At 40.3% G+C, this 21276-nt stretch overlaps 1 protein-coding gene across 2 annotated transcripts in view; it reads right to left on the bottom strand.

Annotated features, from left to right (window-relative positions):
• Nucleotides 1–21276, bottom strand: part of PLXNB2 (plexin B2) — a 199550-nt gene that overhangs the window by 136748 nt on the left and 41526 nt on the right. For both annotated transcript variants that reach the window (XM_083182863.1, XM_083182865.1), the window contains exon 2: nt 12786–12864. The gene's annotated coding sequence lies outside the window, so the exon portion shown is untranslated. The remainder of the gene's footprint in view (nt 1–12785; nt 12865–21276) is intronic.

The following is a 21276-nucleotide window of genomic DNA, read 5'->3' as shown; positions in this document are numbered from 1 at the left end:
CGTAAATGCTGAATCATTTGCAAAATGTAGCCCCCATCAGCAACCAGAGTAACTGATGTCACACGGGGGTGAAGCAGATCATCATCAACCTGGGTTACCAGTTAACACTGCCCAGCAACCCGGGTCTGACCCAGGAAAAACCCTTCTTTAATCGTGGGTTGGAATGCCAGGTTGCTGGACCCAGGTATTTCCAAATAGAACTTTCACATCACACAGGGACCCGGGTCAACCCGACAACAAGCCAGGTCAGACCCAGGTTATTTGTGTGGTGTGAAATGGGTATTAGTAGCAACCTACACTTCTGGGAGGATTCCCCTGAACTCTCAAGACTGGAAAGAATTGGCATGTGCTATGCCAAGGGTAATCTACTTCCACACATAACAGCTCTTCTGCTATGGAAATATAAAAGGAAGATGGTCCAGGAGTAAGCAGGAAGCAGACTGTGTTAGATCCTATAACCCAGTGAAAATGTGGTTGCAAGAGTTTCGGCGCAGAACTTTACAGGTCTTATACACAAATAACATTACATTACCGATGCTGTAAAATATATCTCTATTTTTTATTTTTTTTTATTTTAAAGCTTAGCACAAACGGCTTAGCATACATTGCTGAGTGTGTATGGGCAATCTAGACACAGGCAAGTTCAAGGTAAATTTCCTAGCCTTAATCACTTCCCACACATCACTAAGCACACGTCTCAACTTGTGTACGCCCTTTTACTGAAGTAATACATTGCATTTGCTCATTTTATGAAGTAGAACATTTTTTTTTTAATTATGATCGTTTAAACCAAGGTCTCATTCCAGAGTTTCTGTGCAACTTATTCCATGCTAGTTCAAGGAGTTGAAGTTTCGCAATTACTAACAAAACTACAAAATATGCTGAAGAAGCCCAACAACCACTAAATTAAGTCAATTGTTGCCTATTTCGTATGTCACATGTATGCATTAAGATCCACACTAGCAAACATTTTATTATAGTCATCAGGAAATATTACTTTTTCAATGTAACACGAAAAAAATAAAATAAAAAAAAATAAAAAACGGTACTCTTTACTTAGAAGGGCGCCCATCTCGGCCATCTCGGGCATTGAATGCACTAAAAAATCAGGTGCGATGCGACAGACGAGATGCCCGAGATTTCCCATAGGGAACAATGTTAAATGTCTCAATTGACCCGATTTTCCTGTTCAATGCCTCAATTGACCCAATTTTTCCATAGGAAACAATGTTAAATGGGCCACAGAGGCCAAATAGGCACCCTGAAGTGAATAATGGCCACCCGAATTGTTAACGCCACCCCACGATCAACGTCAACCCGAAGCGTGGCGAGCGCAGCGAGCCCGCGAGGGGCGGCGGTACGCGTCCTACGACCTTTTCATACCCCCACTATCCACGTCGGCGTGTAGTTGAGAATAGAAAGTGTGGCGAGCGCAGAGAGCCACCGAGCCCGAAGCATGGCGAGCGCAGCGAGCCCCGCGGATACCTTCACAGGTATCCGCGTCCCCTCGCGGGCTTCACAGCTGTCCGCGTGCGCTCGCCACGCTTCGGGCTCGGTGGCTCGCTGCGCTCGCCAGACTTTCTATTCTCAACTCCACGCCGACGTGGATAGTGGGGGTATGAAAAGGTCGTAGGACGCGTACCGCCGCCCCTCGCCACGCATCGGGTTGACGTTGATCGTGGGGTGGCGTTAACAATTCGGGTGGCCATTATACACTTCAGGGTGCCTATTTGGCCTCTGTGGCCCATTTAACATTGTTTCCTATGGAAAAATCGGGTCAATTGAGGCATTGAACAGGAAAATTGGGTCAATTGAGACATTTAACATTGTTCCCTATGGGAAATCTCGGGCATCTCGTCGGTTGATCGCACCCGATTTTTTAGTGCATTCAATGCCCGAGATTTTTTACTAACGATGCCCACGATCAAAATCGTGGGCGCCCTTCTAAGTAAAGAGTACCTAAAAAACTTTTACCACATGATATAGTATAGGATACAAATGGAGGCAACAACAAAAATATGATCTAGTTAAAAAGGTATCCGGGTGGCTCATCGACAATGTCTAGGTCAATAGTTAGTCGGTCGACATAAGCAAAAATGTTTGACATGGGTGTGGACGACAAGTTTTTTTGGGGGGGGGGGGGGGGATTTGTAAATTTCTTTGAATTGTGATACACTTGGACTTTAATTGGGAACAGTAAAGCGCGTCAGGTAAAGTGGAAGCAGGACGATGCATCTGTCTCGAAGTATGGCGAGTGATGCAGTAAACTTATGCTGCTTTCAGACCACAAAACTGGCTATGACCAGGTATTTTGAAACATTTCTAAAAACGGGTCTGCCAGGTAAAACCCCTTTCACACCGCATCTCTTAAACGGGATCTTACCGTTTAAGTGCCGTTTTTTGACACTGGCAGACCCTTTTTTGGAAACTTTCCAAATACAGGATCAAAGCCAGTGCGGTCTTCAGCAACTCCCCCCCCCCCCCCTGTAACACGCTGTGTGACTGCGTGTTACAGTTAACACCCCCCCCAACCACACACCCAATGTGTTTAAGAAAGCCCCCCGTGCAGACAGTACCTCATGCCTTGCGGATCCCGGCTGTGCAGAATCCTGCTGCTTATGAAAAAAGTGACTTTCGGAAAATGTCTGCCCCCATACCGAAGACAGTTTTTTTAAACTGTCTTTCCTATGGGGCAGCCATTTTCCTTAAGTCACTTTTTTTTTTATAAGAAGCAGGAGCCGACAGGAGCAGGAGCCGACAGCAGGGATAGTAAGGCATGAGGCAGGGGGTTTTCTTAAACACATTGGGGGGGGGGGGGGGGGGGGCACTGCACTGTCAGAGGGGCGTGTTCAGGATGCACCATGCCGGGCAGAGCGCATGAAAAAACAGCGCTGGGGAGAACACTGAACCTTTTTCATGTCAACCAACGTGCAAAGGAGCTTCAGCTGAGCAATATAATAACCATAGAGGGGAATACATATGAAGGCCTGCTGGCAGTTAGAATACCAACATTGCTATTCTAAAGGGGGGAATTCCCACCCCATTAATGTCTAACTATAACCCTCATAACCTGCTGCTTAAACCTACCCCCCACTCTTGATTCCCATCTCCCTCTTCTAAGTGAATAACCCTCCACCATGCCCCACTTCCACCACGTAGCCTAATCCAAACTACCCCCTAGTGTCTAATTCAAAATCATCACCCTCCCCCAGCTGGCACCAGCATCCTTGTCGACATTAGTATTCTGCCAATGGTCTTCTGGTTCTTGTTGGATACCAGTAGTCTGATTCCAAGCAGGATGATCCCCATGGATCATCCCCATGGAAGACCTACTGTATAAAAAAAACTACCATTGAGGAGGAAAAATAAAAAGCACATGAAAAATGAATGCCCAATTATAATGCTTACAAATCTGGTCCCACCAGGGTTTTTTAATTGAACAAAATTGATCATTTCAAAAATGCACCAAATATATTATTGCAGCGATGATCATAAGAGGATTTGGGAAAAGCAATTTGGTTCCAAAAAAAGTCAACTAAAACTACTGATCTACCATTCAGTTTTAAGTATCTGCAATGCCCTTTCTGCCTGGTTTTTGTTTTGATTGTCAATAAAGCACAGTGCCAAACCTTTCAAATGCGTGGAGTTAATCTCTGTGAAAGTCATTTTACTCATGAGCAACTTTACGTTGTACTGTCAAGGGTTGTTCTAGCAGGTATTCATACATACTAGCTGAAAACAGAAAAACAAAAAGTACTGTTTATCCAAAAACACTATGTTGAAAGTAGAGAAAAATGTAAACTATGGATTAAGAAATCATAAATTCTACTTGACAAAATTTGACAATAATACTATAAAAGATGTTATAAAATACAGAAGGTGAGGAAAAAAATTTAATTACATTGCATGTGAATTGAATAGATTTTGTGAAATAGTAAAAACAAAACAAAAACAACATTTCCCTAACCCCCCACCCCCATACAAATGCACACACAAACACAAAATATAAGGAACACTGGGCATTATATGCTAGTTCTGTGGCATTTTTTTGCCTAGGCATAATCCTGCAAAGAGTAGTCATTAGATAGCTCATAGCATATACATATATATATATATACATATATATATATATATATATATATATATATATATATATATATATATATATATATATACACACACACTTGCTGATACATATCAGAAAGTTTCAAGGACTATTATATTACATTCATAGAATATTCTATTTTTATATTTTCTATGAATGTAATATAATAGTCCTTGAAACTTTCTGATATGTATCAGCAAGTAGAATATGCTTTGTATATATTATGTATTGTGTTTTAAATGTGTCTGAGTAATGATCCGATACCTTTTTAAATGATGGATTGCCGACCGGCACCTGTGTAAACATTATAAAAGAGTGTGGATGTCAGGGGATAGTCACACCCCCTGACGAAGTCCGTAGCTGTGACGAAACGCGTTGGGCGTGGTTACCTGTTCCCGACGTGGTGACGTCCTGGTCTGGTCCGTGCTGTATCCGTGGAAGTTCCCAGCTGACTGTCCGGTTCTGATGCGCTCCACCTGCAATTGATCACTGCCTGCGGTCTCTCCATCGGCGCCTGGTCCGGCTGTTATGCTCTGTCCACACGGCAAGCTTTCTGATTTTAACCCAATGTATGTCAGCATATATATATAAGTAAATATCTATAAATTTATTGCTGATTGGTGCGCTTCATTTCTCTCTTTTCTACACACATATATATATATATATATCCTAGACTGAGAAGATCATTGATTATAATATAAGAGAAACCCCTTAATGACATATTGAAAACTTTGTCAACAGAAAACCAGGAAATCACACGAACGCACGCACACACACACACACACACACTAGAGAAGGGCTGAAAGCCATAAATGTCACATTGTCTCAATAATCACACAATGCCCCCACATTACAGCTTGCCTGAGTCAGTAGCACGTGCTGCCCAAAATTATAAAGGAAAAAAGTGAACCCTGTAATTTCGTTATCACCCTGTCAAACGAGTTAATGGTCATTATCATGAGCAGATTCTTATGTTATCAAGAAGTCAGAACATCATTGGTACTTGTCAGGGGATAATTAGGCATAACTCTGCAATTAAGTCTGTGTAAATTTGCAGTTGTACTGTAGTTTCAGCTGCAACTTTCCACCACAAAACACTACATTAATATTCGCCTGCTCCCTGTGGTTCCAACAAATAACAAAAGCATTGTAATTTACTCTTCATCCCATTCTTGAGAGAGAGAGAGAGAAAAAAAAATGTACTGAATGCTGGGACAAAGGAACTGAACAATACAGGAAGCCATTCACAAGTATACATCCTGAGGACAAGAGATATTGCAGAAGCTGTGCAGGCGCACTAAAAGCTGGACAGATGTTTCTTGTCAACTATGGAATTCAAGCTGCAGACAGGTTATATATACAATACCATTAATATAGAAAGTCACTGGGGAGTTCTGGGCTGTTAAATGGTCTTGGATCACAAATCTCATGGCTATGCTACCAAAGGAAAAAAAGGAAAAGCTATAGTTTTTACATTTCATTCAAATTTCTGTTTTTTTATTGGTCTATGCCAAGTATGCAGATTTGGACAAATCCATTTACTCCAGACTTTGTAAAATAAATTAAATTAAAACAGTAGATGAGACTTTACTCAATAGGTAATACTAACTACAAGCCTGAACAAAACTGTACCAACTACTGTAAGTGGACCTGCCAGATAGCCAAAAGGCTCAATAGGTAATGTCCCAAGGCAAAACATACCATCCATGGTCGATGCTTCACAGTAGTCCAAACTCTCCAGCAAAGGAGAAAAAATTAAATCTGATATAGGACAAATTCCTCAACCTCCACATAGTGGAATGGATTTTTGCTTTGGTATCTTGCCTATAGTTTACACTGAAGAATAATTTTTGCGTTCACTCTGTTTGCTATGTTTGGAAGTGGTGACTCCTGTAATGGTACATATAAGCTGCCAGTCTAGGTGTGCCTTGGAGATATAAGTAATTTTTTTGTAGAAACTATACCAGCTGCCAGCACAGTTTCAGTATCCATTATGTTGGCTGCCCTGGGGTCTATTCATTATGCAGTGAAAAAGGTGGATAAGCGATTCATTCAGTGGGGAAGTAGCACATAGCAACCAATCGGCTTTTAAGTAACATTTATCAAGTGAAGTCTATTAAAGAATATGCAGCATCTGATTGGTTGCCATGGGGAAACTTCTCAACTCTCTTTACTGGTACATGATTAGACCCCTTAGGCTTTTGTGAAACCACTAAATCCTATTAAACAGAGAGCAATCTTGTGGTTTAGGCCACACAATGGCTACCTCCACTGTGTTTAAGTGAAGGGTTCACTTAAAGGCAAATGTGGGCAAAATAACAATATTCAATAGGAACCAGGGGAATTGTTTGTTTAATTAGCTGGCAAGGCCGAACTCCATTGCCATCAATAAAAAAGTCTCTCAAAAGTTACATGCCAGTAGTAGCTTATTTTAGGCACACTGAATACAAGGCACTCTTACTGAATAAATCTCTACTAAGTTTGATAGTGACCCACAAAATACTGTACTGTGCACAATATAGCAACACCACACACTAGAAGTAGAGAGAGCAAGTATTTGTCTACATCAGGGGTTCTCAAACTCGGTCCTTAGGACCCCACACAGTTCACATTTTTCCAGGTGACCCGGCAGGTGCACTCATTACACACTGACACATTCTAAAAGATCCACAGGTGGAGCTAATTATTTTACTTGGGATTCTGTGAGGAAACCTGCAAAACATGCACTATGTGGGGTCCTGAGGACAGAGTTTGAGAACCTGTGCTCTACATACTTTTGGTTAGAAGGTTAATGCAAATTGTTCGGTTTCTATGTCAACTTCTGCATTGTAAATTTTCACAGCTAGAAAGAAAAACACCTTGGCAAAAGCATTAAACCTGCCAGATACACACGCTCAAGATGTCCCAGCTGTTTAAGTTCCTTCATTTCACCACCAAGAGTGAGAGAAAATGAGGTATTTCAATTTCATATCCTCAGCCAAGATCAATTTACATGGTTGGGAGAAAGGAAACGACCTATTTTATGGCAGAAAATGCAGCTGATCCAAAGCATTTAAGAGGAGAAGTCTGACTAAGTTTCAGACTGTGGAAACTTACAAAACAGAGTTTAAGCTCTAGAAACACCTATATGGTTAACATTTTATATCACTGTATTTAAAAATTATTGAATTTCTGGAGTCCAGATATAAAAGTTGCTTTTCAGTTAAGGCTCAACCAATTGAAGTGGGTACTACTTCATTGGCATGTATTCAATGCCGGTGCGAGCGGCCGGCGAGGGGGTTAAACTGCGAGGATCGCAGAAAACCAGTAATCCTCGCAGTTTAACCCCCGCGCCGGCCGCTCGCACTATGCAACGTTCCGGGGGAATCCTCGCAGTCACAGAACTGCGAGGATTCCCCTAAACTGCGAGAGCCGAGGCTATTGCAGCAAACTCGCTGTAATAAGCCTCGATTATCGCAGCTTTTGGAGGCACATACAACAATTCTCCCTCGCTCAAAAAACGGAGCGAGGGGGAATTTGCGTATGAGGGGGGTCAGTTTAATACTGACAGGGTGAGCGGTGACTGCGAGCAAAAAGTCCTGCGCGCAGTCACCGCTCGCCCACAGCATTGAATATATGCCATTGAATCAAGCTTTTAGGTTTTGCCCATTTGAGAATGATTTTGCTTTTGCGATCAACTGTGAATCAGGCCCTTAATACATTTCTAAGAACAGTGTCATTAACAGTCTGAGAAAACGGGAAACCTGTGAAACACCTTAGAACAAAGTGTAAGCAAATTTTCTTTGATGCACCACATGTTAATTGATCCTTTCCTATCCAGTGTGTGCGCGATTGGATTTATGCATCTTTATTTGCAATCCATTTTAAATAAACTAAAAGTTTTTCATTTTTAAATGGATATAACATCAAAGTGCCTAACGAGGCTTATTTTTAAAGGTAGACATTTTTCCCCCTTCCAGAGGAAAAGCACATGTCTATGCACATACTATGTCAAATATAAAAATAAATAAATAGGCAGCTTCAAAGTACACAGAAATTCCAGATGTAATACAGACAGTCCAGATATCTCTGCAATCTATTAACTCAAATCATAAATAATGCTAAACCAATCAGTTTTTTAGGACGAAACAGAAAACCTTATGGTATAATCACAGATTGATTTCTTCCTATCTTTTTAAAGGACTAGCTTTGTGCCTGTTGTCATTCAATGAGGTGTTACAGATTTACATGCAAAGTATTAACTATTCAGACCTCAAGCTTGTATCCAAAAGCTTATTGGTATCTGTATGGCTGACAGGCGTCAAAGTTGACACCACATGGTGAACAGGGTTTTTTTTAGGTGAACTTTTTTTTCATGCTTTACTTTACTAATTGGTGTCCATGTGCTCAAAAACATTAAAAAAAACTTGACATTTTAATGTGTCACCATTACCATGTTGACCTAGTCCTTGTTGATAATATACCACACCCTATTTGCTTACCCAAACGCTGTACCCGAGGCCTTCCTATGTGTACAGAGTAAGGGCCAGATGCACTAAGCTTCAAAAGTGATAAAATGGAGAGTGATAAACAGACAGCCAATCAGCTCCTACCTGCCATGTCACAGGCTTTGTTTGAAAAATGTCAGGCAGTAGCTGATTGGCTGGTTGTTTATTACTCTTATCACTTTTGAAGCTTAGTGCATCTGGCCCTAAGCCTCTGTAATGAAAAAAGAGTAAAGTGTCCTATATATAACCAAAGTGATGTACAGATGTGCACAGCTTCAGCTTGCAAATGAGTCACAGTAAATGTTTGCTGCAAACTGTGTGCCCGTGAATTTTTTCGTCACATGCGTACGCAGCTATTTCCATAGAAATACATGCGTGCATAAACATTGTGGCAAGTGATAATTTGCAGGATGAGGAGTGCCACATCTGTATGTTAAATAAACTTTTAATTTTGACATGGGGTTGTAATTTTAAGTTGATAGACAACATAAGTTGGTTTATAATTAGTAAAAAGTAAATAATTTCATTTTTAAATCAACCATTTGTCATAGTGCTGCATTGGAACCAAGGACTTGATTCAAACATGTATGCAACTGCTGTCTCACCGGCAAACCTGTACGCAGCAGCTGTGCAAATATATGCAAATGTCAGTGCGGCCAGCATTTGTTGTGGTGCCCACTGACCACACACTGGAATGTCCCTTGTGAACAAATATGTAACCATCAGATGCGGACTGTAACCACGGTCAGAAGACCAACAAGGCACAGTGACTAAAAGAATTACTCCACTGCGTATAACAATCAACATTGTCCTAAAGCTGGGTATAAACTATACAAGATTTGCGAACAATATGCACAACAGCGATACAGTTAACTCTATGATCATGAATATCGTGTAATGTGTACCCACTATACCATTAACGATGCACACTCCACCAGCCTGTTGACCCAAACACTCCCACACCTGAAACTGCTGTCAAATTTGCCTATATCATCAATGACTGCATGTACAGCAGGGACCTAGATGATGTCACTTGACGTTAACCATCACGTTCAGTCTTTTTGCGCTAAAACTTACACAATATACTCCATGACTCCGACTCTGTATCCAGCATAATACATTTGGGCTGTGACTTGCTTGGTAGATGACCCTGTATAATACCCCTTTTCCATCTGCAAGCTGGGTCGCACCCAGGATTTTGTACCCGGCTCCAATCTGGGTGCGACCCGGCTTGTGAACCCATTCACACTAGAGACCCCACCCGGCATAAAGCCGGGCATGTGACGTCATCGGGAGATGCTCCCCGTGCCGGCTTTTGCATTGTAGTGAACGGGACAGGGGCGTATCGACCCCGGTTACCTGTTTACACTACAGAGTGACCCATGTTCAACCCTGGTCGCTACCTGGGTAGAAATGCCAGGTCTCACAACCTGGGTTATATCAACTGGTAACGTTTCCACTTGCCTAAAATCCTGGGTTTTGCGTGCTCCCGTGCAAAAACCCGGGCTAGTGGAAAAGGGGTATTCAGTTCAGTATACAAGAGACTTCCATATAAATCAAACACACAACTGAATTCAAGGAAAAACAATCTGGAAACATGATTAAGGTTTCACATAACATCCACAAAAACAGACAAACAAAATATCTATGCCATAGGTTGGAACCAGACAAACTATGATAACAAGCAGATAATCCCAACTTTTGATCTTGTTTATACCATACAAAACAACTTTTTTTCTGAAGCCATTCCAGAAAATTCAAGTATTTGAATAGTTAACACACATCAGTAGGCTGTATGAAGAAAAATAGTTTGCACACTACAGTACCATGGTGGCAGTCTTCACAGACAGGCTACAGGGTATTTTATTATTTGATCATCACTAGAATACCAAGAGTTCATTAAAGAAAAGCATAAACATTGATAGCCTAATGATCTTCATCTTGCGTGCAGTCCTAACGCTAATTAGATCGGGTGATCATAAATAGAGTTTAGTGTTAAATGACAGTACATAATAGAGAGACTTTGTGAGAATCGGTGAAGCTCAGCGTGTTACATTACTACATACTGTGTCTGGGCTATTTATGTGAACATCTACTGCATAAAACACCAAGTTGATAATTACAATAATTGTATGCTTGTTTGTGCTCATGTGAGGTTCTGAAATATATTAGAAGTATTGTACAAATAATCTTAAATTTTCATTAAAACCATCAAGCTCTGGGCTCGCTGTGGTAAGTATTCCTCAGATTGCTTAGTATGGGCCTAGTCATGCTATATTAACATGAAGCTCAGTGTGGGCCAGATGCACTAAGCTTCAAAAAGTGATCAAATGGAGTGCGATAAACAGACAGCCAATCAGCTCCTACCTGTCATAGGATGGGTTTCAAAAGTAGGAGCCGATTGGCTGGTTGTTTATCACCTGCACTTTATCAATTTTAAAGCTGGATACACATGGGGCAAGATTAACCAAACTAAAAATGCTGTAAAAACCCTGTTTTCTGGGTTTTTACCGCAATTTCATATGCAGCAAAGCCCCACCGCCGGGGCTTCGCTGCGGGGGTTACGCCAGTTCTATATGGCGTAACCCCATGGAAGCCTATGGGCTTCCCTTCACGTCCCCCACCACCCCGTGCGCCCCCGTCGATCCGCGCTGCCCTCCCCTCCCCTCACCTGTGTCCGGGCAGCCTCCTGCTGTGCTGCCCGGACCAGTGACCTCATCCTCCCTGCACAGCTTCCGGGTGCAGGGAGGAGGAAACTGAGCCCTAACAGCCGGGTAAGGGTGCAGGGAGGGAGGGGGAACCCGCTGCACATCGCCGCCCATCGCCTTTGAGTTAATAATCGCATATGTGACTACATATGCGATTATTAACAATGCGAATGCCGGCGATGTGCACCGGGGGTTATTGGAGAATCCCGCCCCTGGTCTTAAGTCTTAAAATGCATACAAGGCATTACTGTAGTTGCGGAATACAACAGTATCTTTACACCTCTTCTTTATTTTCATTAATTTCTCCACCCAATTTTATTGTTTCCCCAGCCTTTTTATGACCAAGCTAGCTGGTGCTGCATATCATTTTTCTCCCTACTGCCAGATTGCATGCAACAACTTTGACAGGTCTGCAGGCCCAGGTTTCCGTGCAGCTATACCAACTCTAACATACAGTAATGTTGACTATGCACGGATATATAATGGAGACCTGTGCTTTAGCACATTGGGGTATCATAGGTGCTGGAGGGCCTTCTGAAAATTATAATCTTCTATCCTGTCAAAGCAATTCCCCACACGTGGGAATGAGGGAGCTGTGTAGTTTCTCCACAATGCTTAATTGACACTCAAATCACTGGGTTGCTATAAATACATTCATATTAGACTAAAAATGTGTTAACAGGGGTGTGGATCAGTTGGTCATCAGCAAGTTGTTAGACAGTCATTAGGTCGACACCATTAGGTTGACATGCAGTAAGCTCAACTTTAGTCTAGGTCGATGGTCATTAGGTTGACATGTGTAAGGTTGACAGGGTCATTAGGTTGACAGCGAAAAAGTCAACTTTTTTTTTTTACAAATGTGTCGACACAGTCAACATAAACACTAAAACATACCACCACACCTGCTCGCCATGCTTCGGGCACGGTGCCCCGCTATTCTATTCTCCCACCACATCCTAGTGGACGGTAGGGCATGAAATACTGCCTGTCAGCAAGTGTCAACATGCACTCTAAAACGTACCACCACGTTGCCTTGCATGGCTCGCCATGCTTCGGGCACACTATTTTATGCTCTCACCACTCCCTAGTGGATGGTAGGGCATGAACTACCGCCTGTCGGCATATGTTGGCTCAAAAAACAGTAAAAAAAAAAAACCTGTCGCCCTAACGGCATGTCGCCCTAACGGCATGTCGCCCTAACGGCATGTCGCCCTAACGGCATGTCGCCCTACTTAGTGGTGACCCAATGACCGTATCCTATTAACAGCTGGAGGGGAAGAAAAACCTAATCTACAAGGAACACTAGCAAAACCTAGTCTGAAACGGTTAATGGGGAAAGAAAAAAGTTTTTGATCCAGATAGGCTTCAAACACAAAAATGACATTCAACCAATCAAAAGCCATACACAATTCATACTAAAGTAGTGAAAAGAGAAATCGTCCAAATCCATGTTTTTCAAGGTATGGAAACACAAATATCACCTACCTGTAAGATTCAGCAACCTCTGCTGATAGACGGTATTCACGTTGTGTTCTCAAAAGATTTCTATTCTGTAGCTTCAAGTCTGAAAGGTATAAAATAAATTAATAAATACCTAAATAAATAATAAGCAAGCATTAATCTGAAGATAAAGACAAGCCATTAAACGCTTCAAGGGCTGCTAAATAGCACACTGATCCCTACCTACAATAAAGAGAAAATAAATATAGCAGAAAAGTTTTTTATGGTGGCAAAGTGAAGACAGTTGGTTTATGTATAATTAGGAAATAAACACAGATAAGGAAACCTTGGCCGTCCTTCTCCATGAAGTTGAACAGTAGCCTATTGTTGTGAGTGAGAGGCAGGGAGCATTGCTGTGACTAATATGAGAAGTAAAGAGTAATCTATGCATTCCTGAAATTATTCAGGAAAATAACTTGCAGTGGATTTCACAAGGTAGCTAAAACAAGTGCCAAGTAAAACCATATGGAATATACAGAGTTTTGGCATTCTCTGATGAAGAAATTCTTTCATGACACAAAGGTCCATGATCCACATTACAAGTGGGTCTGTCTGGAACACCATAAGGATTTGGAGGATCCAAACATCTCACTTATGTTTGAAACTTTTATATAGATAAGAATTAAAAAACAACGCAAACCAGGAATTGTTACCTAAATAAGTAATGTATAAAAAACCCTCAAACATTTAATCCAAAATAGAAAATGTAACTAATGACTGAACTGGAAGGAAAAAAAAACCACAGGCAATGGATATTACCTAACATTTCTATATATAAATTACCTGCTAAAAAAGCAAAAATTAAGAAATCCTTCAAAAATGTTCCACTGCAGAATATAAACATTCATGTTCCTAGACCTGAGTGAATTATTTGTGTATTTTCCAAATGCCTTTAAAATGTATTAATTATAACTGTTCTATTAGAGAATCAACCTTGTGTTCTTTTTAGATTAATGATCGTACTATGTTCTATTTGTAAGGGGTATTCAATCCTGAATCCAACTGTCAGGACTGTCATATTCACGGCCATTTTCGACCCGTTCGAGTGTCAAGATTCACCAATTAGCGACCATTTCCGGCAATTCAGATTCTAAAGCTGGCCATACATCAGAAAGATCGATCTTAAGATCGATTGCGCTCATGATTGTGTACAATTTCCCTTGAAATCCCCGGCAGTCCTTGGTGGTTTTTGGACACACAATCTACACACAATCCATCTTACAATCAGTCATACAATCCATTTGCTGTATGATTGTGTATGCAAGATGTGCACACAATCTGCATACAATCCATCTTACAATCAATTGAGATTGTATGATTGGGTACAATATCTTTCTGATGTATGGCCACCTTAAGCCTTCAATGCTGTCGGAAATGGGAGCGTTGAATTGGCGAGTGCCATTTCCGCCAGCAGAAATAGTGCTACTACTGCATGCACGTCTTTGCTGCATCAGACAATAGAGGGGGGAAAATGGGTACAATCACATCAGCTCTATGATCACAGTTGAAACAATGAAGGTTTCAAAGAATAGAACACTATGCCTTCAGAAAAACATGGAGGCGGTTCGGTTCGGCTTTGGGGCTGCTTTGCTGTGACATTTGAATATGTGCAGGGCACAATTAAATCTTAAGTCTAATTTAGGCATTCTACAGCGAAACATACTACACAGTGTAACAGGTCATAGGTTATCCAACAGGGTAATGACCCAAATCACACCACTAAAAGCACAAAATAATGGATAACAACAAAAAATAAATAAATTGCAATGCATTGCATTGTAGAAGTAAACAAAAGAATGGCAACAAACAAACATTGTATCTTGAGTAATTCTGCCCCAGCATGGATACAAGGAACCTAAACATAGTTGTTTGATCAAACCAGAAGTAGACATAAATTAACATGTATACAGAAGACTTTCAATGGGCAAAATGCAGCACAGAGAACATTAAAGGTGAGCAAAAATAAGGTAATACTTCTTATATGCCAAATTGAATAATTTAAACAAATGCATAATAATACAAGCTGAAAACTGATGCTGACAATGGAATAATGCATGGGTCTTCAACCTATGGCCCTCCAGATGTTGTGAAACTACATGTTCCAACATGCATTGCCACATTTTTTCCTATAAGAGCATGCCAAAACTGTCAGGGCATGCTGGGAAATGTAGTTCCACAACATCTGGAGGGCCACAGGTTGAAGACCTGTGGAATAATGGGTTAAAGCAGCGGTTCTCAAACTGTGGGTCCTGACCCCAAAGTGGGTCCCACCCTTCTCAGCATTGGGTCGCGACCCCATGTTGTTGACCATCAGGCTGATGACTTTTCTAATCTTATGGGCACCATACATCAGCAATCACAATTTATGGATTTCCAGATCCAGGGATTTTTTGGCCAGATAAATGGATTTTACAATCTATCTGACTTTGCCCACACATTACAGATTTATTTCAGTGATCGGCAGATTTTTCCATCTAAAGATTGCATCTTCATATCTGGAAATTGCCCCAATCGATTGCTGTTCATAATGTAAATAGATGAAGAAGACGAATTGGGAATGCCCACACATATAAAAAAGATCTGCAGATAATACCAGATTATTAAACATGTTTAAAAACCTGATTAAGCAATCGATTGGCGATTTTGATTGGGATTGCCAAAAGGGGGAGCCCACACATCTAAAATTAATTGTGGCAATCATCTCCATATCTGAAAATTGTCACAATTAATTGCTGATGTATGGGGCCCTTTAGTTAGTGATTTAAGGAGTTTGAATAATCCATTGAATTGTCTGTTATTTTAGACTCCTCCCATCACTCTGTGCTTCCACAATGCTGCTATGTATCTGCTGTCTGCTGCCTACACACGAGATGTGATGGCCTTCTGCAGTAACTTGCTGGGGTCCTGTAATTATTTTTATTGTTTGATGGGGTCCCAGAGCAAAATAGTTTGAGGAACTCTGGGTTAAAGCGTACCATATAAACATGCAGCAAATGTAAAGTTAATCAAAAGAGGAATATTTAGCAAAATATCACAAAGACAGAAGTCAAGATAAGCACTACAAACATTAGTACAATCCTGCATATACATTTAACACAATTTATGAACATGCAACAAGAGAAACTCCCTTGTCACGACAGAAAGAATTGTCGAGTTAAATTTGAGGGAAGAGTGATTTCAAACAGTGGAGGTCAGGTGTACTCTTTGACATTGTATAGGCTGCAGGAATTATCTTGACAGATTTTACCCAAAATAACTCGACAAGTCGAGTTATGTTCAACTCGACAGTCGAGCAAACCGAAAACCAAATCAGGCGAGCTCTGCTCGACAAGTCGAGAAAACTAGACAATGAATAGTCGACCTCATAAATAACCAACCTCTCGTCGAGAAAACAACAAAGCTCAACAAAAATAATTAGCTCGACAGACATTGAATACCCCCCTAAATGTCATTCTAGTAGTTGAGCCTGATAGTCAGGAAAGTGTTTATAAGTCCAAGTGCACTTCTACATTTGTAAAATCTCTTTGTAGATGTGATATTAGGATGATTTTGAATTGTCATTGGAATGCCTTTTATCACTGATAATTCATTAACCTTCTTTCATAAAAGCTTAACAAAGTAATTAGACCTTGCTAGTTGTATTACAAAAGATTTTACTTTCAAAACAAACTCAAACTTCACATTTACCAACTACACAACCAAACCCCCCAAATAAATGTAATGTGCATTATTTTTTTTTTATGTGCATTTCTTTACAAATGGCAGGAAGCAAAACGGAGGTGAGCAGTGTATGTCTACGTTGCTAAAGAAACAAAGTATGTTCCACACAAGTCAATAAAGACACTGCATCAAAACAAAAAATATGTTATTACAGGTGTTATACAATAATACGGTAACAGGAAATATGAATAGTGTCACTTTTAAGTATATACAGTGATAAATACATGTAAAATAATACAAACTTATCTTTAAGCGTTACAATCCTACAGGCTTATTTCCTTTAACTAATTTTATAGATTTACCCAAGATGACTAACGATTTATAAAAAAAAAAAAAAAAAAAAAGAGACCTACATTTGTATGTCTACCATAGCAATTGTTCCCAGCATTGAGTCAGCTGAACTTAGACACAGACAATCCGAGTAAGCTCCCTGGCAGTAGTGTGATCACAGAGGGATGTGTATTTCAGAATATGAACATTTGAAATCCTTTGGGGGTATATTAATTTTTTTATTGTGGCTGTACAGTAGTTCATAGGCCTAATTTTTACTTTGCGTGGTTATGTGTACTGATACTCATGATGCACTCTAAGGGCTATTTCACACGCTCCGGCTCCTGCCGGGTGGTGAAACCCCGCACGGACAAAAGCCGTGCCGCACACAGTAGTTAATAATGGACACGATCGTGTCCATTCGCACGGGACGGCAACGGCTCGGCCGCCCGGATGCAGCCGGATCCCACCACTGGAAGGGACGGCTGCAGGGGCTGTGGCCATCCCCTCCATTGTAAACTTCTCAGTGCGGAACGGCTTCTTCTATGCAAAACAAGGCAGTTTTTGCTGCGTATAGGATCAACGCTTTCAAAATAAGGGCAGACTTGCATAAAGTCCCGTACAGCATACAACTGGGAGGCTATTACATTTCACCCAGGAAATTTTCCTATGTATGAACTTTGAATATGTGTTTCCATCAGATGAGTTGGCCATGGCCAACATGTCTGGCTAACTCACAACTGCATGTGGTTTGGGTAATTTGTCTAGAGAGCTCACTTTTCTGATTGACAGCTAGATACTAGAATCTCCATTACATAAGCAAGTTCCAGAGTCGCAACAAATCCGCAAATCATATCAAGATACCCAGAAGGCTAAAAACACTTTTAACATCCAGTTTGGAACCTGTTCATTCAATAAAGACTTAATTTTATACTTAAAAAACAAGTTTTACAGAAAGACATTGCAAAGTTTATTATTTCAGCTGCTTCTAAATGAAAAGCCTGTATTTTTTCAGGACGTGTTTGGCTCTGCAATTTAAGCTAAGTTAATTAGATTGCTTGTGCATGTCTGTCAACAGCAATGTAATTACCAAATGTAGTAATGGCAGCAGCCAAAAAAGAAACCAATTACACATATACAATGTAAAATATAGGTCTACATGAGATAAAGAACAAACATGCAACTGTCATGACTCGACCATTTACCCTTATTACATTCAAACATAGTTCACTTCCTTAACAGGACTGGCAGCTCCAGCTAAAACTGAACAAAAATGAGTAATTAGTAATCCATTATTTCCACACTATGCAATATTTTACAGCTCAATGGTGTGACAAAATAATTAGAAGTCCCATTTTCTATGCTCTAGAATTTTTTTTTTTATGAAATTATGTACAGATGCCAGACAGCTAAAATAACATACTAAAATTTTCTATACGGAACCTAATACTTTCCACATTCAGTTGACTACTGATATGGACATGCATGTCACAGGCAGATGCGTCCTCACACATTACTGTTGCAGTCGCACTAAACAGGCCATCTCGGCAAACCTCAGCTAGCATTTTTTTTTTTTACCTGAAAATGTATTTTAAATCACAATGCAATGTGACTCAGACACATCTAATCATATAATTTGATATGCTGCACTTCTACATCTTTGTGCAACTGAGTCCGAATCTATATAGGAAGTGCTATGTTTTAACGCCCGTGGCTTTATTCCCATGCCAAGTTCCGCTGTTCCACTTAAATAAACTCAGTCGAATACAGATTTACTTCTGGTGCCTTTTAGATACATCACATTGCATTGTGAATAAGACTTATTTTTAGGTAAAAAGACGGCAAACTATACGTCCAGCGCTACCAGAGTTGCACGGAATTTGGTGGCTGACACGCACCAGGCATCTCATGTCACGTGGCCTATTGAGACGAATTGTATTATGACACATCTGTATCACCCTGAGGGAGGGTTACACATTGTTGTGGTCCTGGATCTGAACGCAACCGTATGATATATCAAAGGGTACCAACAGACATGGGCAGATCCTGATGCATAACTCAATATTATGGATAGGAAAATGCTATTTTCTACAACTCTCTGGCAGCCATAGCACTTCTAGTTGGGGGCAATGAAAGGTGACCACGTGCACTTATGCCCTGTCAGATAATAACCTTATTGAAACTCATAAGATAAATGCTCTGGTATTCCAGTCATTTTGGAGCAACACTTGCTACTTTTTGATCTGATGTTTACATTGTGTTATTTAATGCAACAAACGAATTAAATAGGTGGTGCACAATAAGAAAACATTAAAAACAAAAAGCACTTAACATTTAAAAGAAAACCCATCTGATCATGCACAGATATTTGATTGTCCAACCAAGATAAAGCTATTCAAACCAATGATTTCAAAATTGCTTTTGTCCAAAACTGCTGTTCATATACAGTACAGGAGTAAAGGGTTTATTAGTAAATCACAGAATTGGCAATTATGCTCATTCATAGGATTTAAAATGTAGGGGCCAATTCAGTTGGCTGGGAAAGGGGCGAGTTGTCCTTACGGTGGTGAAGAAACGCCGACAGCAGCATTGCAATTAGCCCCCTATTGCCCGGTTTTCCCCACAGACTTGCAGATTTTTGTATGCAGCCTTATGGGTTTGCGAGTCTGGCGGTACCATAAGTCTGTCATACTGCCAGATTTACTCACAGCTAACTGCATTGAACCTTTAGTTTATGGATATTACTGACTGAGGCTTTCATTTTGCTCATTCACTAGTGTTATGTAAAGTATATTTTTATATATATTAAAAATACACAAGATCTAGGGGCATTACCTAGAATTTTGCAATCAAAACAGACAAGCATCCTAAACAATTCACATTTTCAAGTTTTGAGGCATAAGCTAAAAACTACCCATTTAGTTCCTAGATATTGTACACAAATACTTGAAATAAATGAGAAACTAATCTATCCCCATACAGGAAAAAAAAAACTTTTATGAATAATAAACCAGAATTTCTTTTAGCAGAGATACTTGAAAAGAGCAGAAAAGCTGAAGGTTTGATCTGTTATCACAGTGAGCTGCTCCTGGCTTTGAAGCATCTGACAGATTTATAGGAGATGATTGTAAAATAATTGTTGCTATATAATACCAAAAGGTCAGAATGAATAATGTATTAAAGGGCCACTAAGGAAGATTTTAAATAAAAAAGCAAGGTATGTATTTCAGTAGCAGATTACTCTATCAAGCTATTTAAGAAAATGGGTTGGTTTAGGGAGTTATTTTCTCCTATGTATATCAGCGCGAGTTGCAGATCCGTACATTAAGCTGAATTGCCTTCCCAACAAAATGTTACCGGTGACGCATTTAATATATATATTATGTATATAATATATATTATATATATATATATATATATATATATATATATATATATATATATAACATACAGTTTCGGCGGCACTTCCAAGTAAAGCAGACACAGTCAGGATTACAACAACGTTTCGAGGCGTTTATTCCCTCGTCATCAGGTCAAAATATTACACACAAAGAAAAGATTTAAATACATACATACCCGTGCGTGTTCCTCCTCCCGTCCAAGACGCCGTTCATTCACTTCCGCACACGTCATCCACGTACGCTGTACTACGTCACTGCGCACGGACGTATGTGCGTCATGCCGTCCAAACGGCCCCCGTAGTCCGGGAGACAGGACCTAAACATAGAATAAACTTTATTAACACCCTAACAAAAATGTGAGAAAAAAGAAATACAATAACAGCTTTAAAATCAAGTTAAAATAGAAAGAAAATACGAGAGTTCTAGAACAATGCAGACGCATATAGCTCCATAATAAACAACAATTAATATTGATTGACTTTAAGTTAATTATTAATAAATAAAGGAGCTTAAGGAAGAACTAACACCATGCCACTATAGAGGTCATACTATGGAAAGTAATCTGATCTAAGATGGAATATTTACAAAAGGCATTTGAGCCCCAAAAATTCATTAAGACCTTTAGGGGCTAAGGTTTGCAGGCGATAGATCCAGGTGGTCTCACATTGTAATAATTTACGTGATCTATCACCCCTTCTGATCGAGGGCGGGATGTGATCAATAAGGATAAATCTTAATGAAGAAATATTGTGGCCAGCCTGCAGAAAATGACGGGCCACTGGTTGGTCACTGGAGCCCGTGTCCAAGGCTTTTTTAATAGAGGAGCGATGGAGAGCCATACGTTCCTTTGCTGTCCTATCGGTCTTGCCAACGTAACTCTTGCCACAAGGGCAAGAAAGCAGATAAACAACATACCTAGTGGTACACGTTAATTTATGTTTAATGTAGTATTTTCTACCAGTGAGAGGATGGCAAAAAAATGATGAAGCCGTCATAGATCTACATGTGAGGCATCCCAGGCATCTGTAGCAACCATTCTTCCTAGATAGGAAGCCGTCACCACATACCTGGCTGCCAGTCATACC

Source organism: Crinia signifera, chromosome 4 (assembly GCF_055691185.1).
Source record: "Crinia signifera chromosome 4, ASM5569118v1, whole genome shotgun sequence".
Taxonomy (NCBI): Eukaryota; Metazoa; Chordata; class Amphibia; order Anura; family Myobatrachidae; genus Crinia; species Crinia signifera.
The sequence above is the reverse complement of the archived record's forward strand: the minus strand, read 5'-3'. Positions and strand labels throughout refer to the sequence as shown.